The 18,855-nt window shown below is 39.1% G+C and overlaps 1 pseudogene; it reads left to right on the top strand.

Annotated features, from left to right (window-relative positions):
• LOC136378726 (mitochondrial genome maintenance exonuclease 1-like) overlaps positions 1-17,772 on the top strand; it is a 30,735-nt pseudogene extending 12,963 nt beyond the window's left edge.
• Positions 17,773-18,855: the final 1,083 nt, after the last annotated feature.

Raw genomic sequence — 18,855 nt, 5'->3', positions numbered from 1 at the left:
TCCCATATGTGCCTTGACCAGGCAAGCCCAGGGTTTCAAACTGGCAACCTCAGTGTTCCACGTCAATGCTTTATCCACTTTACCACCACAGGTCAGGCCTCCCCCACATTCTTGAAATGCAGTTCAGATCAAGAGAATGCTTTATCTCTTCCCTAACATGTGCATTTAGTGCTATAAATTTATCTCATGGCATCAATTTACCTGTGTCCTGCAATTCTTACTGTGTTGCATTTTTGTGCTCATTCATTTTTAATAAAAATATTTTCCTTGAAACTTTCTCTCAGATCCAACCTAGAAAAAAAGTGTTTTTCTAGGTTTTATGTGTTTTCAACTTTTCCTTTTATCTTTATGCTTTTGATTTCAAATCTGATCTTTTTGGTTGGAAATAAACTTTGGCCCTGGCTGGTTGACTCAGTGGTAGAGCATCAACCTGGTGTGTGGAAGTTCTGGGTTTGAATCTCGGTCAGGCCACCCTTCCCTCTCTCTTTCCTCTCTATCTCTCTCTTCCCCTCCCACAGCCAAGTCTCCACTGGAGCAAAGTTGGCCCAGGCACTGAGGATGGCTCCATGACCTCCGCTTCAAGTGCTAGGATGCCTCTGGCCACAGCAGAGCAATTCCCAAGATGGGCAGAGCATCGCCCCCTGTTGGGCATGCTAGGTGGATCCTGGTTGGGCACGAGCAGGAGTCTGTCTGACTGCCTCCCCACTTCTCATTTTGGAAAAATACTAAAAACAAACAAAGAAAAAATTATATATATATATATATATATATGTATATATATATAAAATACACACACACTTTGATTTCATTTTTTTAAAAAAAAATTGTGATAGCTTATTTTATAATTCAGGATTGATTTATTTTTGTTATATGCTCCATGTTTACTTTGAAAAGAATAGTATATTTCATTCTTGTTGGAAAAGTTTTCTATAATTGTCAGTTAGATTCTGTTGTTTGGATGCATTGTTTAGGGGTTTTCAGTATCTGTTAATTTTCTGCCTAGCTGTATTAGCAAGTATAGAGCAGGAGTTGATGTGCTTGCTCCCAATATAACTGTGCATTTGTCTTTTTCTCTTTTCTGTCCTATCATTTTTTACTTCACATATTTTGCAACTCCATTGTTTGATACACAACACAGAGTTACTGTGCCTTGGTGTGTTAACAGTTACATCATTGTGTAAAATTTGCTTTGAAGTCGACATTACCTAATATTAATATAGTAACTCTTATTTTCTTTTAATTAACATTTGTGTAACATAACCTTTTTTTTTCTTGCTGTTGCTTTTCAACTGTGTACATAATTATGTTTGATGTGATAACTTATAGACAAAATGTATTTGGGTCATGTTTTTTAAACTGCATGTCTGGGTTTTAATGGTAAATTTAGCCATTTGCACTTAACGTAGTTATTGATATATAATGAATGTTAAGTATGCAATTTTATGTTATATTTTTGTTCTCTTTGTTTTCTAGATCTGTTTAGTTTTCTTTTGCCTTAGTGTGGATTACTTGAAGATTTTCTTTAGAATTTGACTTTTGTCAGTAGTACTTTGAGAATATCTGTTTGTATGTGAGTTTTAGTGGTTGTTCCAAGTATTACCATTATATATACATAACTTAGAGACTGCTGGTATTGTCTTTTTACTAGTAACTGAAATGTAAAAACTTAATCTCCTTTTACATTTTTTTATTTCACCTCCCTCACTTATAATTATTTTAATGATTTTAAAATACTTTAGAACCATCTCAGACCATATTATAATATTTGTTTACACAGCCAAAAAATTTAGAAAAACAGTCAGAGAAGGAAAGTTTACTATATTTACTTATACATTTGGGTACTGTGTTCTTTCTTCCTTACTAATGATCACAATCTCTTTTTTATCTTTTGCTCTCTCTTTGGGGAACTTTTTTTGTTAGTCAATTTTTAGAGTAGTTCAGTGACAACAAATTTCCTAGGTTTTCTTTTTTTGTATGTGTGTGACAAAGACAAAGAGAGAGAGACAGAGACAGGCACAGACAGGGACAGACAGGCAGGAAGGGAGAAAGATGAGAAGCATTAATCTTCCTCGGGGCTCCTTAGTCTCCTTATTTGTCATTGATTGCTTTCTCATATGTGTCTTGACTGGGGGTGGGGGGGGGGCTCCAGTAGAACAATTGACCCCTTGCTCAATTGAGAGACCTTGGGCTCAAGCCAGTGACCATGGGGTCATGTCTATGATCCCATGTTCAAGGTGGTGAGCCCGTGCTCAAGCTGGATGAGCCCACACTCAAGCCAGCAACCTCAGTGTTTCGAACCTGGTCCTCCTTGTCTCAGTCTGATGCTCTATCCACTGCGCCATTGCCTGGTCAGGTTTCTAGTTTTTCTTTATCTGTTTTTTTTCTTTAATTTTTAAATGATATTTTCAATAGATAGACAGAAAATTCTGAATTGACAATTGTCTTTTTTCACAACTTTAAGTGTTCTGCTATTCCCTTCTCGCCCTGTATGTTTGTTGAGAAACCTACTCACATTTGAGCTGTTCTTTGCCTATAAGCTAGGTTTCTCTCACAACTTTCAAGATTCTTCTCAATCTTCATTTTTATAGACAATATGTGTCTTGACAGAATTATTTGAATTTATCTTTTTTGTGGTGTGCTCTGCTTCTTCAATTTTTTTCATAGACAGAGAGACAGTCAGAGGGAGGGATAGATAGGGACAGACAGATAGGAATGGAGAGAGATGAGAAGCATCAATCATCAGTTTTTCGTTGTGACACCTTAGTTGTTCATTGATTGCCTTGACCACAGGCCTTCAGCAGGCCGAGTAACCACTGCTGGAGCCAGTGACCTTGGGCTCAAGCTGTTGAGCTTTTGCTCAAAGCAGATGAGCTCGCACTCAAGCTTGCGACCTTGGGGTCTCAAACCAGGGTCCTCTGTATTTGATGCTCTATCCACTGCACCACCACCTGGTCAGGCTGCCCTGCTTCTTAAATAGGTAGGTTTATGTCTTTTGGCAACATTGTTCAAAGGAAGATACTTTATTCTAAGAATTTAGTGATTATAAGCCCTCAAAACAAGACAAGGAGGCTGTAGTCCCAGTGAACTGGTTTTCTCTCTTTAATCCAGAGAAAAGCTTAAAACCCAATGCAATACATGATACAACAATTCCTCCAAAAGTCCCTTTGCCAGGAACTAAGATGCAGTGTGACTGGTCCTGCAGCAAAGCATGGTATCAGAAGACATTCTATTTGGAAAAGTGGAAAGAGGATGATTCTGGAACTGGGCTGGAATAGTTTTGCAGAATGCAGTTTAGATGTATTTTTTACAAGGAAAATTATTCCATGAAGCTTTGGAAAATACACTGTCACCCAGTAAAGCATAAAAGAAAGATATAAAAATTTCCTCAATCTGGCTACATTGAAAGCATCAAGCATATTCTGAATATGTCAGTGGAGTCTGAACTCTTGAAAGTGCTATTGAACACAGAACTTGAAGGACATGGGTCTGCTGGACTATGTGGCTGAGTGTCAGGGCAAGCTACGTGTGATTCATTAGAAGGCTTCAGAGAAACCAAAACCTTTTATCCAAAGAATGTTTGAAACTCCACTGTAGGTTGTGGTGCACCTGGATATCATAAACCATGATGCCGATTAGAGCTTCTAGAGTCATTGTGGCTCAATTGTGGTATCCTACAGAGATGGACTCTCTGGTCACCCACATTTCACAGATACAGAACTCTGTTCTCAGTACTGAGCAAAGTGGTTCCTTCAACTAGAAGAACATACAAAGGAGAAAAAAATGAGACTATTCAGAAACCAGATGAGAAGAATATTTGGGAACAGTCAGCACTTTTTCACAGTTTGTAAAGTTGTATCACTGTTTGTGTGTCCTAAAATGGAAGTGCCATGGAATCTGAGGGCTACATTAATAAAAGCAGAGTATTAATTTGTTGGAACTTATTGCAACCAACCTGAAGAAAAGTCAGAAAACTTCATATTTAAAGCACTTGACCCTGGACCTCAGCTCATAAGAGACCAACTATGCTAGCTCTGACTATGATTTACCTCAACCAAAAAGAAAATAAAAAAGGTCCGGCAGGATTGGTACAGTGTTGGAAGCTTTTTGGGACTACCTGTAGGCCTTTTTGTGTCCTGGGCAGGATGATCAGTCTTTCAACTGAAATTGGAAGGCAGTGAGGCTTACTGTATCAAGCATCTCCCCAGGGTAAACCAAGAGGGAAAGAGCTATGCAGCCTCATGTTGTGTGGAGGAAGAATTCACATCAGCCAACTACTACTGACAATGCACTTTCCTGTAACTAGTTTATATATTCTGGGCCTATATATGTTTCTCTGTAGTAAAAGCTTCCATGTAAGATTTTTGACAATAATAAATGTGTAATTCCTTAGCCTCAAGTAAATATTGTTCTCCAAGAAAGTGAAAATATTCTCCATAACATTGGCAATACCACTGGGCACACCACAAATAAACTCCTAGAAGTAGCCAGACCCCAGTCTGAGACTCATAATTATAGGTAATTAATAGCTATATTCTGGTTTGAGTACATGCATCATGTGCATAGAGAAAATGTATTATTGTTTAATTTTTCAGGTATGAGAAACAATAATTAAATCTATTATTTTTTTTGTATGTGTTTGATAAAAAATATTAGTTGCCACTGGGTTCAGGAAACTTAAAGAAATCCCTTCCTAGAGATGGAAGGGTCTTGTTTTATGGAAGGGTTAGCATTTAAACTACAGTTACTGTTGTAAGATCATAGTCTTAAAAGTACTTTGTTTTTTTCATTAGCCATTAATCATTAGAAATAAAATAAAGGTGTGAGTAAAGTAAGAAGAGAGATGTGTAGAATATACAACTATGAGGATTGTTCAAATTTCTCTTACCCTTTTTATTCTTTTAGCTTTTGCTATATATATGTATATTAAGATGGTATATGTATATTTTGTGTATGGATAAGTATAGCTGTATTACATATCTTAACACAAGTGTATTTTATACTATAAAATACACACATATTAAGTATTCAGTTGAATCTGTTTTGACAAATACTTAAGCCCTTTCTGATTTGCTATGGCGTCTGCAATGCTGCTATGTCTCTTTGTCTTCAGACATTGCCTCAACCATTTCATATCTTGTTATCAGGTATAACAAAACTTTTTTAAGACGTAAGTGCTCTGCATACAAATAATGTAGTCGTACTTATTATTGCTTTTAACACTGGACAGAGGATTTCAAAAATAGTACATTTCCCCAATGTGTATTATAAACTTTTGTTCCCCATGGGCTCTCTTTATACTTGCTTCTGTGAGTGTTCTAAGAAGCCTGAAATAGCCCTGTAACAATTTCAGCCTGTGAGTTGAGTGGTATAATTTATTGAGTCAAGTGGGGGGAAGCATTCTTCCCTTGGGTTAATCAAACATCTACCTAAACAGCACAGTGCACAAAGTCTAGGGAAAATCATTTTGAGAATAGGTCAATAGATGTAGTAGAGAGATATATTTCCCTTGACTGTTAATTCTTTTACTTACTTCATGGACCTATTTGTGCCATATATTGGTTGCTTTCCAGTGCTACTAAGCGGAATAGAAGACAGCACCTTCCAAAAACAGTGGGAACTGTTGGTTTGATTTTTAGTTCACATTATAACTTGATCTTCAATAAACAATTTCAATTTTCCAGAATACTAATATATGATAAAATAATCAAAAGCTGAATAAATACCAAACATAGTTCTAGGAACTTTACATATATTTATTTAATCTCAACAATAACCCCTTATATAATAGCTTAGTCATATTCTTTTCCAGATGAGAAAAATAAGGCAAAAAAATTGTGAAACAAGTTGTCCAGAGCACACACATTATAAGAGCTAGTTTAGTTTATCAATCTAAGTTAAGAGTTTGTAAGACTGAGAATTTGAACCCAAGTAATCTGTTTGTAGAAAGCAGGTTCTTACTCAGTACTTGTTTCTCCCTCAAGAACTTCTAAGGACATTATTAATCCATTTTCCTCCTTAAATATGATGTGGAATTATTTATTCATAAAACAATGGTGCATAAAATGTCATACAAATAACAAATGTTGATAAGTAATAATGTAAAGGAAACATTGTTTAAAATACCATTTGGACCTACAGGATAGGTCAAGGTCAAATTTTTTATGTACTTCTTCAATTTGATAGTGGCATTATATAAGTCAAACTCAACTTTATGGTTTGATGTATGACATACAGGATGCCCTATACTTATTATCTTGTCAAAACACTTTTGAGAGTAAACAGATGATTCGTAAGAATGCAGAAGCCCTGGCTGGTTTGCTCAGTGGTAGAGTGTCAGCCCCACATGTGGATGTCCCAGGTTTGATTACCCATCAGGGCACACAGTAGAAATGCCCATCTGCTTCTCCAGCCACTCTTTTCGCTTCTCTCTCTCTCTCTCTCTCTCTCTCTCTCTTTCACACACACACACACACACACACACACACACACACACACACACAGTCTCTTCCTGTCCTGCACCCATTGCTCAATTAGAGTGAGTTGGCCCCAGGCACTGAGGATGGCTCCATAGACTCATCTCAGGCATTAAGAAGAGCTCAGTTGCTGAGCAATGGAGGAAATCCTAGATAAGTAGTCTATTGCCTCTAGTGGGTTTGCTGGGTGGATCCTGGTCTGGGTACATGCAGGAGTCTGTCTCTGCCTACCCTTCTCTCACTGAATTAAAAAAATATATATATGCAGGGACATTGAGTCTAAGCCATTAATGTACTGTCCAAAGTGAGGTAGATAGTTAGCCTAATCAGATAGCACCTGAATTTTAATAGGTGCTTTGTGTGACAGTCATCTGAGTTCAAAATGGAAACTCTTCCAGCTTCCTCATAAGTTAATATCAAGTGTCAATGTCAATCTCTGTGTTTCTCACAGAACGTTTTCTCTGAGGAGAAGTTTGCCTTGCTTTAAACCCACAGGGCATCCTCTTTCAGTCTTCTATCATGCGAGTCTGGGCATCACAGAATGTTTCCACGAGGTTTGTCAGAGTCCATGGGCAAAGAATTTGTACATTTATGAAACTGAATTCTCTTCTCCTGTTTTAAAATGCATTTTCAACTGGCAGCATTTTGAGTTGTCTTTTGAAAGACTGAGTATAAAAGCCACAGCTGTCATCTGGCCTGTGCTGACACAGTGGATGGAGCATCAACCTCGAATTCTGAGGTCGCCAGTTTGAAACCCTGGGTTTGCCTGGTCAAGGCACATATGAGAGTTGATGCTTCCTGCTTTTTCCTCCTCTTTCACTCTCTCTCTCCTCTCTCTCTAAAAATGAATAATAATAAAAAAGCCACAGTTGTCATATATGTTGCCTTTAAAATCCAGAAAGACTTGTTAAGCATTTTAAAAGGAAGGCTCACATTTTTTTCTTTCTTTAGAGAGATGATCACAACATGCTCTAGACCACTAAACCCATAGAAATTCTCCTGTGGAAATTAGGCAAGGCCAATGTTATGATTTCAATTCTAGTGAAAGGGAAAAAGACATGAAAAAAAACTTATATGCTTGTTTTTGTTAAAAAAAATTTAGAAAATAAAATTTGTCATCTCACACCATATAATACATAAAATTTGTTTTGTACCTGCTATATACCTGATAAATTACCAAAAAGTTATGTACATTTGTTCCAATCATAATTTTTTAAAAACATTTATACTTTAAGTATACATGTATAACCCATGTGCATACTTTAAGTAATGAAAAAATGAGATTTGACGTTACATAATTTTTCATTGTGACTGTGAGAGTTTTAAAATTAAGACTCATACCCAGCACTATATAAATTTAATATTTCAAGTCTTTAATATTATTGTTTTAAATAGCTATGTGACTTCTTGGGGAATTGTTTTTGGTTTATTTGTTTCTACAATAATTGTTTGTTTCTCAATTTTTTTTGTACAGTATCATTTCTAAAATACCATTTGGAAAAGACTGTTTAGTATAAAAAAAATCAGTTTCTTCTGGCCACAAATTTAACTTCATCAGCTTAGGTAAAAAAATTTAATCAAAGCAGCCAATACAATACATTTAACTCAAGTACTATAGAGAAATATATAGAAAAATGATTGAAACCATGTTACTGTAAAACTAATAATAAATAAAAACACAAAGGAGAAAACTCTTTCTTTGAGTAAAATTCAGTTTAAACATGTAGTAGGAAAGCAGAAAGTAGAGAATCAGCATTACATAAACTTCAAAATGAAAACTGAAGATGACCCTTTGAAGGCTACTAAAAATAAGGGGAAGGTTGTAAAAACACAGCCTTGAAATGAGAACCACTAGTCTCCATTTTAAAGATGACAAAGCTGAAGCTAAAAGTTCACATGACTCATAAATATCAAAGGCTGTAGTTTATCTTATAGATTTTTTATTTCAAGAATGGGCTTTTTTTACTGTACTATTTTGCTTTATAATCAACAATACTTAGAGACACACTGCATCAGATTCAAATGTAAATGCCTAAAAAATATTTTTAAAGTAAATAGTACCCAATACATTCTAAGACAGGGGTTGGGAACCTATGGCTTGCGAGCCAGATGTGGCTCTTTTGATGGCGGCATCTGGCTCGCAGACAAATCTTTAATAAAAAAATAGTAACATTAAAAATATAAAATATTCTCATGTATTACAATCCATTCATTTCCTACTGCTCATGTTCATGGTTGCGGGTGGCTGGAGCCAATCACAGCTGTCCTCCAGGAAAACACCAAATTTTTATTGGATAATGCCTAATGTACACGGGTTGTTGTGAGGTCAGGAAGTAAACTTCCCCCCTTTTAATCAAGTAGTCAGCTAGCTAATTGCAGAAACCTAATTGCAGATGAAGAAGATGGCTAAAAGAAAAAAAGATGAGGAGTTTTGTACTTTTCAGCAGGAATGGACAGAGGAATTCACCTTTGTGGAGAGAGCAGGTACTGCAGTGTGTCTAATATGCAAAGATAAAATTGCATTGATGAAATTGGTCAAATATAATGCAGCACTTTAACACATGCCATACTATATTTGCATCAAAGTATCCGGTGGGGGACAGCAACTCCATGTTTGGATCTAACAAGGTGGCTGGAATTCGGCTACCTTTGCTGGTGCTTTAGCAATTGTGGGAAACGGAAAGCCATTCACAGATGGGGATTATGCCAAAACATTTATGCTTGATGTTGCTAGTGAACTTTTTGATGACCTTTTGGATAAAAACAAGATAATAAAACAAATAAAAGACATACCTCTGTTGGCAAGAACTGTTCACAATTGTACCATCATGATGGCAAATCAAATTGAGGCAACATAAGTGAAGGATATAAATGCAGTACCATTCTTTTCTCTCACTTTGGATGAGTCAACAAACGTAAGCCACTTATCCCAGTTTAGCATTATTACAAGGTATGCTGTCGGTGACACACAATGTGAGGAAAGTCTTGCTGCTTTGCCTATGAAAGAGACAACAAAAGGGGAGGATTTATTCAAGCTTTTCACTGAGTTCACTACAGAAAAAAATCTACCAATGGATAAACTTATTTCGGTGTATACTAATAATTCTCTATGCATGGTGGGGAAAAACAGAGGATTCTTAGGGCTTCTTCATGAACATGAAAAGAGACCCATCCTAAGTTTTCACTGCATCCTACATCAGGAGGCACTTTGTGCTCAGATGTGTGGAGAGCAGCTTAGTGAGGTTATGTCGCTGGTCAACTTTATTGTTGCCTGAGCTTTAAATGATTGCCAGGTTAAAACACTGCTGGATAAAGTTGGGAATAATTATCCTGGTCTGCTTTTGCACAGCAATGTGCATTGTTTGTCAAAAGGGAAGGTGCTAGCTGTTTCACAGGTTGTCTGAGCGAAATCCAGACTTTTCTTTCTTTTTTTTTTTTTGTATTTTTCTGAAGTTGGAAATGGGGAGGCAGTCAGACAGACTCTTGCATGTGCCCGACTGGCATGCCCACCATAGGGCGATGCTCTGCCCATCTGGGGCACTGCTCTGTAGCAAGCAGAGCCATTCTAGTGCCTGAGGCAGAGGCCATGGAGCCATCCTCAGTGCCTGGACCAACTTTTTGCTCCAATGGAGCCTTGGCTTTGGGAGGGGAAGAGAGAGACAGAGAGGAAGGAGAGGGGGAGGGGTGGAAAAGCAGATGGGCACTTCTCCTGTGTGCCCTGGCTGGGAATCAAACCCGGGACTCCACGCCAGGCCGATGCTCTACCACTGAGCCAACCGGCCAGGGCCTAAACTTTTCTTGAAATGAAAAACGTCAAGCATCCTGAGTTAGCTAACAATGAGTGGCTCCTGAAGTTCTACTATCTGGTGGACATGACTGAACATCTGAACCAGCTCAATGTAAAAATTCAAGGCGTTGGAAATACAGTCTTATCCCTTCAACAAGCAGTGTTTGCATTTGAAAACAGGTAGGAACTCTTCATCACCGACATTGAAACGGGTCATTTGCTACACTTTGAAAAACTAGGAGAGTTTAAAGATGCATGCACAGCAAGTGACCCTGCTCAACATTTTGATCTCCAGCAGCTAGCGGGCTTCACATCTAATCTCCTGCAGTCATTCAAAGTGTGCTTTGGAGAATTTTGTGAGCACACTCGTCTTTTTAAGTTCATCACCCATCCACACAAGTGTGCAGTGGACAGCGCTGACCTGAGTTATATCCCTGGTGTCTTTGTCAGAGATTTTGAACTACAAGCTGCTGACCTGAAGGCCTCAGACAGGGTGAAAAAGTTTAAGTTACTGAATGAAGATTTGGAAAGACTTGCACGACAGCAAGCAGAGTTGGCGAGCAAACACAAGTGGGGAGAAATGAAAAAACTTCAACCCATGGACCAGCTGATTATCAAGACTTGGAACACACTTCCCATCACATACCACACACTGCAGCATGTGAGTATTGTTGTACTGACAATGTTTGACTCTACATATGCATTTGAGCAGTCTTTCTCACATCTAAAGAATGTTAAGACCAACCTACGATCATGTTTAACCTGATGGAAGTCTTAACGCCTGCATGAAGCTTAACCTCACCACATATCAACCAGACTACAAAGCCATCAGCAAAACCATGTAGCACCAGAAGTCACATTAATGGTAAGAAGTACTATATTCATCATTGGTTAGCAACAGCATAGCAATGTTATTAAAAAGAATTCAGAGCCTTATTGTACTTTAAAAGTGTTGGTCTTACATAAAATGCACACATTTACTTGTATTTAGTGTTAAACATATTGTATGGCTCTCACGGAATTTCATTTTAAAATATGTGGCGTTCATGGTTCTCTCAGCCAAAAAGGTTCCCAACCCATGTTCTAAGATGATACTCATGATATTTAGAGCTTAATTTTAATATTTGAAAACTGGATCTCAAGTGTTTGTTTAAATAAAGTTTCTGCTTTCCATCCTGAAAGTATTGGATCAGAAATATTCTCAAACACAGCCTGAGAATTTGTATTTATAGTGAGCATATCAGGAGAAAAGTTTCTGGACTGAAAGTCTGGAAATACTTCTCTAATTACTTGCTCTACAGGTGTGCTGTCTCTTGAAGAGAATTTAAGTTTCTTCTATGAAACTTGGCTATGTATCTTTGTATACACTCCTCTGTCAAATTCCACCATAGCTAAGAAGAAAGAGAGTTTGGTCATGTCCCATCTGAATTTATTCTACACACCCAGGACTATTCATGAACCCTGCACTGTAGAACCCAGGTGTCACTTTCTGCATACAGCTAACTCTTACCCTCTAAAACAGGGGTCAGGAACCTATGGCTCATGAGCCAGGTGTGGCTTTTTTGATGGCTGCATCTGGCTTGCAGACAAATCTTTAATTAAAAAGTAATAATATTAAAAATATAAAACATTCTCATGAATTATAATCTATTCATTTTTTACTTCTCATGTTCATGGTTGTGGGTGGCTGGAGCCAATCATAGCTGTCCTCCGGGACAACACCAAATTTTTATTGGATAATATGTAATGTACACAGGTCATTGTATGGCTCTCATGGAATTACATTTTAAAATATGTGGCATTCATGGCTCTCTCAGTCAAAAAGTTTCCTGATCCCTGTTTGAAAACGTTACCTTAAACCATTTTGGGTGTTGCCTTTGATTTCTCTTCTTTTCTTCTGGTCATTCTGAGCAAATATGTCTATAGATTCAGCCCTTTCTATGGAACCCTATCACAAGACAGCTTTAAAGTTCAGATCCTTAGGTGTCTGCATGACCAGCCTTCAATGTGAACTAGGTATTAGTGTTATTTGTCCCTGGTCATACTGAACTGAGAAGAGCAGTGCACTTGTCAACTTGATGAATTGAATTCTACCAGAATATTATAGTCCATAATTTTCATTGTGGTTGTAGAAGATTAACAGAGAGAAAACTGTTTTTATAAGTTTCTATATTATGTCAAGCACTAGACTAAAAATATTAAAGATAATGATGATGACAAAATTATATATAAAATTCTACATTTATATTTAGTTAAGTATTCACATATCTTTTATAGAACCAATAAATCTAGGACAATATATTATACTGTATATATTTTTCAAAGGCAACTGAAGCTGAAATTATTTTGAATATTAAATACATAAGTATAGACAATCACAGCTGTCTCAATTTGTTTTAAATAATTAATGACATAAAGCTGAATGAATTGCATATTTTCTTTTACGTGGGTTTTAAAAAAAAACATAAATGTCTTAAAATGCTAATGCACTAAGTACCAGAAAATGATTTGGTGTCTTGTTTGTGTGTTTAAATTACAAGAAAAAAATGCAAAATGAGAGATTAAGTCAAGGTTGTAATCAGAAGAAATTTTAAGTTACCCAGGGCTTTACTTTCTGTTGAGGAACTGCCTGGATTTCATTCTTAACTTTATTCATAGTTTTAATCCCTACACAACCCATTTCTTGCTCTCTTAAGTAAGACTTATTTTTCAGAAAAATAAAGCCTGAGAAACATATTTACATTAAGTCATATATTACTGTCTCTTCTGATGAAAGATTCCATGATGACCCTGAAACCTGGATGACCCCATTATAAGGAGACACTCCTGGGAAACTGATGATCTCATGGAGAATATAAAGACCTTTTGTCATACACTAAGTTATCAAATGTTTTTTTTACTTATGAGGAATATTGACATAAAATAAAGGTATACAATTTAAATGCACAGCTCAAGGGTTTTGGGGCAAATTACCCAACAGTACAACCACTGCCATACTCAAAACATAACATTAAAAATAAACTTCAATAATAGTAGTATTTCTGCCACTATCATGAGAACTGAGCTTTAAAATATGAGCCTTCTGTCTGGATCAAAATTGTAAATATAATTTTTTTTCCAATTGTGATATTTCACAGTCACTTCACTTTGAGGTTCAATCTTCAAAACTAACTTTATTATATTCCATACCCCATGATATATAGTAGGTTCCTTGTCAGGAAATATATGCAGACAAGTGTGATCTTTCCTCCCCATTTGACCTTAAAGATGTCATATCTCCCTCTAGTGAAACTGGAAGTCTTATGAAACATACAAAATACCCACAAACACAAATAAAGGTTTTAAATATGCTTAAAATTATGAACCAAGAATTGCATGTGATTCTCTCTAATATACTATATAGCCTTTACACCCACAATATTCAAGTAAGTATATGAGACAACGTTAAAATTGAAAAATTGTAACTGGGGAAACCGGAAAACACATGTCCTTTTATAAAGAAACATACTATTTAAAACTGATTACCTTTTGCATTTGCTAACAATAAGTTAACTATGACATTAAAAACTATTAAACAGAAGTAGTTTTATTCAGTTCACAAACTGAGTCAAGGAGAAGCTGGAATAAGGTCCAGTGTCTTTTTCTTAAGCCCAATACTGGTCCCATTATCTAAGTCATTTCTGCATATGAGTGAAAATCAAGTTTCTAGACATTTTCTTGAAAATGAGCATGCATGTACTTAATTTATTTGGTTCAATGAAGGACTTCTTTTTAATATAACCAATTAATTCTGTCCAAGACTATAGTGGGTCTATGTTTTACTTTCCATGCAGACTAACAAGTTATCCTGCCATGGTTTTATAGATGCTGGCAAATAAAAAACAACACATGGGACTTAGAATCAAAGGTCAGTTTGTTAATAATAGAAATAACAGTGGCCAGAATAGCATCATTTCTTCAGACTTCTCCAAAGCCCCAAGGAAGAGTATTCTAGAAAGCCGAACATACCAGCACACCCTTGCTTGTGGCTATTCCCAACCCTATAAAATTTTGCCTCAGTCTGTTTTTGGGGTCCTTCTTTCAGAGAAGCGCCCCAGCAGGTTTTTCTCCTCTAATAAAGCCTGCACACCTGTTTGAGTGCCGTCTCAATCTTACATCTGGTGCCAAAACTTGGGACAGGGTACCAACTGCCTGGACGATCCCCTTGCCGGCTGAACTTACAACCAGGAAAGCAGTGGACAGTGGCAGCTCGTCCAGGCTAACTCCCTGATTCTGTTTGGCTGAGTGAGCATGGTTGAGCAACCAGCAGTCTGACCCTGTCCTAAATCCTGCTGGACCAGGAAGGTAAGGAGTTTCTCCCTCCCTTTCCCTGGTTGGCCTCTAAATTTCTCTTCAAAAACACCCCTTCCTGGTCGGATGGTTTTGAGTTCAGACCCCATATCTACGAGTGGTCTGTTTCTACTCTTTTACGGACTTCTACAAAATTCTACATGCACCTAACCAGGTCCCTCTCCTATGTCCCAGGATCTCGACCTTGGGGTGATGACCTCTTGTCAGAGACTCTCTTTCTACGGAGATTTTCTTTTCTCAGAACTGTGACTGAAGGTGGGGACACCCCCTTCTCTCACCAATCTCCTCTACTGTGGGCCCCTCTCAGTCCAAAGCATCCAGCCAGACTCCCCTTGGAACAGGGGCTCCTCCCAATCTCTGGCCTCAGAGACTACTCCTCCACAACTTTGGGACTACTCCTTCGAGATGCTCACTCTACTCTCTGAGGTTCACAGTTTGGGAGGTTTCTACTCTGAGTGGCCTGCTTCTACGAACTTCCTTGAAAGTCTAGGTGCCTAGCCAGGTTGTTTTCTACTACCATTACTATATCCTAGGAAATCTTGACAACTTTTGCCCCAAATGGGGAGGGCATCAGATATTCCTTATGTGCAGGCCTCTCTTCTCTCTTCGCTCCTGTTCTTAATCTCTATGCTGCTTGTTCTACATGCAGGCCGTTTTTGGCCAGAGAAACCTCACCTAAAACCTCCGCTCCTAATCTTTCCTTCTCTGTGGACTCCCAACTCTCTCTCCCTCCTGCCTGACCCCCAGGGGAACCCCTTTCTTGGGACCCCTCTCCTGTCCCTCTGCAAATCTCTTTCATTCTAGTCTCTTCCCTCCAGAAAACCCCCTCCCCTCTCTTTGTTGAATCCTCTTTTTTATTCACTTGCAAATACCAGTCTCTCCTTCTTCTCCCCTGCTGGCCAGGGACCCCTCCCTTCACCACTGTGTTCTTAAATCCCTCCTCCCTCCTTTAAAGCTGTGGCTCCAGCTGTGGCACCTGTCTCTCCTCTTTGACCCCTCCCCACTGGCTTCAGCTATATTTTACCCATTTCCCTCTCCTCACCAGCTTCTGCTATGGCTATTCCATTCTCCCCCTCACCCTCTCCCCTCTCTTCAGAACTCTAGCACTTTAAACTCCTCATCCTCCTGCAGATTCTGACCCTCCTTCTTTCCATCCATCTGTTCACACTGTCCATCCATCTGCTTTCTCTCTTCCTCCCCTCTATGCTGGCAACTCCCTACCATCTAAAAAAACTTTTTTTAAAAAGCTGAATTGTCTATTAAACTATGTAAGTAATCTGTCTTGTCTATTTGTTTATCAGAAAATATCTCTAATATAAATTAAATTAAAACAAACAAAGCACACTCATTTAAATTTCTTAATTCATAATTTATATATAAACTCTTTGTTGACTGAGTAACTGTGTCTATTTCCAAGGTCTTAAACCAATAATTACCCACCTCTTAAATCAAGTCTTATTCATCCCCATAGACTCTCCCTGAAATACCCCCATCCTTCCTGTTTGAAAATCTTCAGGGGCTTATTGCCTTGTACAAGCCTTATATCTAATGAATGAGGTGATAGTTCCCTTCCATCCAGTAGTCCTTAATCTCTACAAGTTACTGTCACACATTCCCTCAAACACTACTCACTTCACAGTCCTAGACCTCAAGAATGCCTTCTTTATCATTCTTCTACACCCTGACTCTTACTTTCTGTTTATGTTTTGTATGGTCAGTTGCCACAGCCACCATCATAGCCACTTGGCCCATGCAGGTTTGCATTGGATTCGAACAGATGGTAATGAAACAACTAAACCACAAACTGGTGGGCCATTAGCTTTAATCCAAGCTTGCACCCAGCAGGCAAGTAAAAACACACACTGGGCTTCAAAACCCACTCATTCTGTGCTCACAAAGCTACTAACTTATCTGAGTTTCCTAGAATCAAAGGTTTCTAGCTCACTAGACTCATTCTCCTTTATTCCCCATCTCCTTCTCTCTACACAAACTCAGCACTAACTGGCTTCTGTTTCAGCACTCCGCCATCTTGTCTGCCTCTGCTCTCTGCTCTCTAATGCTAATCTCAGGAATCAAGAGAGCAAGCTCCTGGTCTGCCTCACTTTATAGTGCAGAAATCAAAACCTTTAATCCAATATAAAAAATAGGGAAGTCTCTGATACAAAGTCCACCCCACATCAAGAAGGGTGGGAAAGGCTTAGCCCTAAAACCAAGCCCCAGGCTACAAGGGTCCTGCTTGCCCACAGCCCACCCCCAACACACATTAATACAATCATGCCTATCCCGAGCAATCACCTGGGCAATGGGCTTTCATGTAGGCAGTGCCATCTTTAACAAAGTGAGCATAATATATTTTATCTGCCCAAAAATCTACCCCTATGCTCACTTTACTACCCACAATGTACATCATTGGTATCCCTGTGCAAGGAAATTAGGCACATTACACAAATTACAACATGAGAAATTATAAAATTTCAACAATTACAAAAGTACATTTCACCAGTCTCTGAGCACTTTGCCAAAAGTAAAAAATGTCCTCTGATTTCTTTCTAGCCATGGAAAAGCTTTCCGGGGCAGGGGAATGCTTCTAGCAAAGCTGCACCCCACCTCCATCAGGGTATTTGATATTTTCCAAAATCCATAAGTCCATCCAACAACGGAGCCAGTGCCCACTTTGGTCGTAGTCCAGGAAATCAGTCCACGCACATGGGGCCTCAGCCACCCCCCTCATCCCTGCTATCCTGGCAGGTCTTACATTGTCCCAAAGAGGAGCACATGGCAATGGCAATCAGCATTTCCATCTGTGCTCTTGAGAGCATAATGGCATCCACCCATATGTCCCAAAATTGCATACCTACCAGGGGTATGATACATACTCCTTGCTGCTGGCCTCTCACCTTCTGGATACTACAGATTGCAACTCCAACCCGATTTTCTTCATCCTCCAAAGAGGAACTGAAAACATCAGCTCCTGCTGCTGGGCTCAAGCCCCAGGCCATGGCTGCCTTCTGCTCAGCAGGCCTTGCAGCCCAAGCTCTGGCCTCAGCCCCAGCCTCCTGCCACTGCTGGCTCTCCACAATGTCCAGGACATGCTGCAACTCACAAACCTGTGATTTCTTCTCAAGTGGCTACTCCATTTCCAAGCAAATCTCACAAACCTAGTTGGCTTCCTCCTCCAGTGCTTCCTCCAGCTCCAGGGTCAGCATCTGTTTCTTCCATGTTTGCTCCAGCTCCTTCCACTGCTCAGTTTGCAGATCGCAGGCAGCTTCTTCCACAGAGCTATCAGTTTCCTCACGCATGGCTGTAAAAGTCAGACAGCCTACGGCCCCCAAAAGGACAGCCATGGGGAACCATAACAGCAGCCAGTCCTCTACTCCACCACTCAAAAGTGGTGGTGGCTCCTTGCCCATCTGTAGCAAATCCTGCTGACTATGCCAAATGTAAAGCCAGTATCCACAGCCACCATCACAGCCACCTGGCCAATGCAGGTTTGCATTGAATTCAGACAGACGGTAATGAAAAAATGGAGCCACAAATTGGTGGGCCATTAGCATTAATCCTAGCTTGCACCCGGCAGACAAGTAAAAACACACACTGGGCTCCAAAACCCACTCATTCAGTGCTCACAAAGCTACTGACTCATCCGAGTTTCCTAGAATCAAAGGTTTCTAGCTCACTAGCCTCATTCTCCTTTGCTCCCCATCTCCTTCTCTCTACATAAACTCTGCACTAACTGGCTTCTCTTTCAGCATTCCGGCATCTTGGCTGCCTCTCCTCTCCTCCATGTGGCCTTAATCTGCTCTCTGCTCTCTGATGCTTATCTCAGGAACCAAGAGAGCAAGCTCACAGTCTGCCCCACTTTATAGTGCAGAAATCAAAACCTTTAATCCAATATACAAAATATGGAAGTCTCTTTTACAAAGTCCATCCCACATCAAAAAGGGTGGGAGAGGCTTAGCCCTAAAACCAAGCCCCAGGCTACAAGGATCCTGCCTGCCCACAGCCTGCCCCCAACACACATTAATACAATCGTGCCCATCCCAAGCAATCACCTGGGCAATGGGTTTCCATGTGGGCAGCACCATCTTTAACAAAGTGAGCATGATATATTTTATCTGCCCAACACTTTTATTTAAACTGACCTGAACACTAATGCAACCCAGCAACTTACATGGACTGTCTTACCCCAGGGGATCAAAAACAGCTCACACCTGTTTCAGCAAGCACTAGCTCAGTATTTAGCAG

Source organism: Saccopteryx leptura, chromosome 7, assembly GCF_036850995.1.
Source record: "Saccopteryx leptura isolate mSacLep1 chromosome 7, mSacLep1_pri_phased_curated, whole genome shotgun sequence".
Taxonomy (NCBI): domain Eukaryota; kingdom Metazoa; phylum Chordata; class Mammalia; order Chiroptera; family Emballonuridae; genus Saccopteryx; species Saccopteryx leptura.
The sequence above is the reverse complement of the archived record's forward strand: the minus strand, read 5'-3'. Positions and strand labels throughout refer to the sequence as shown.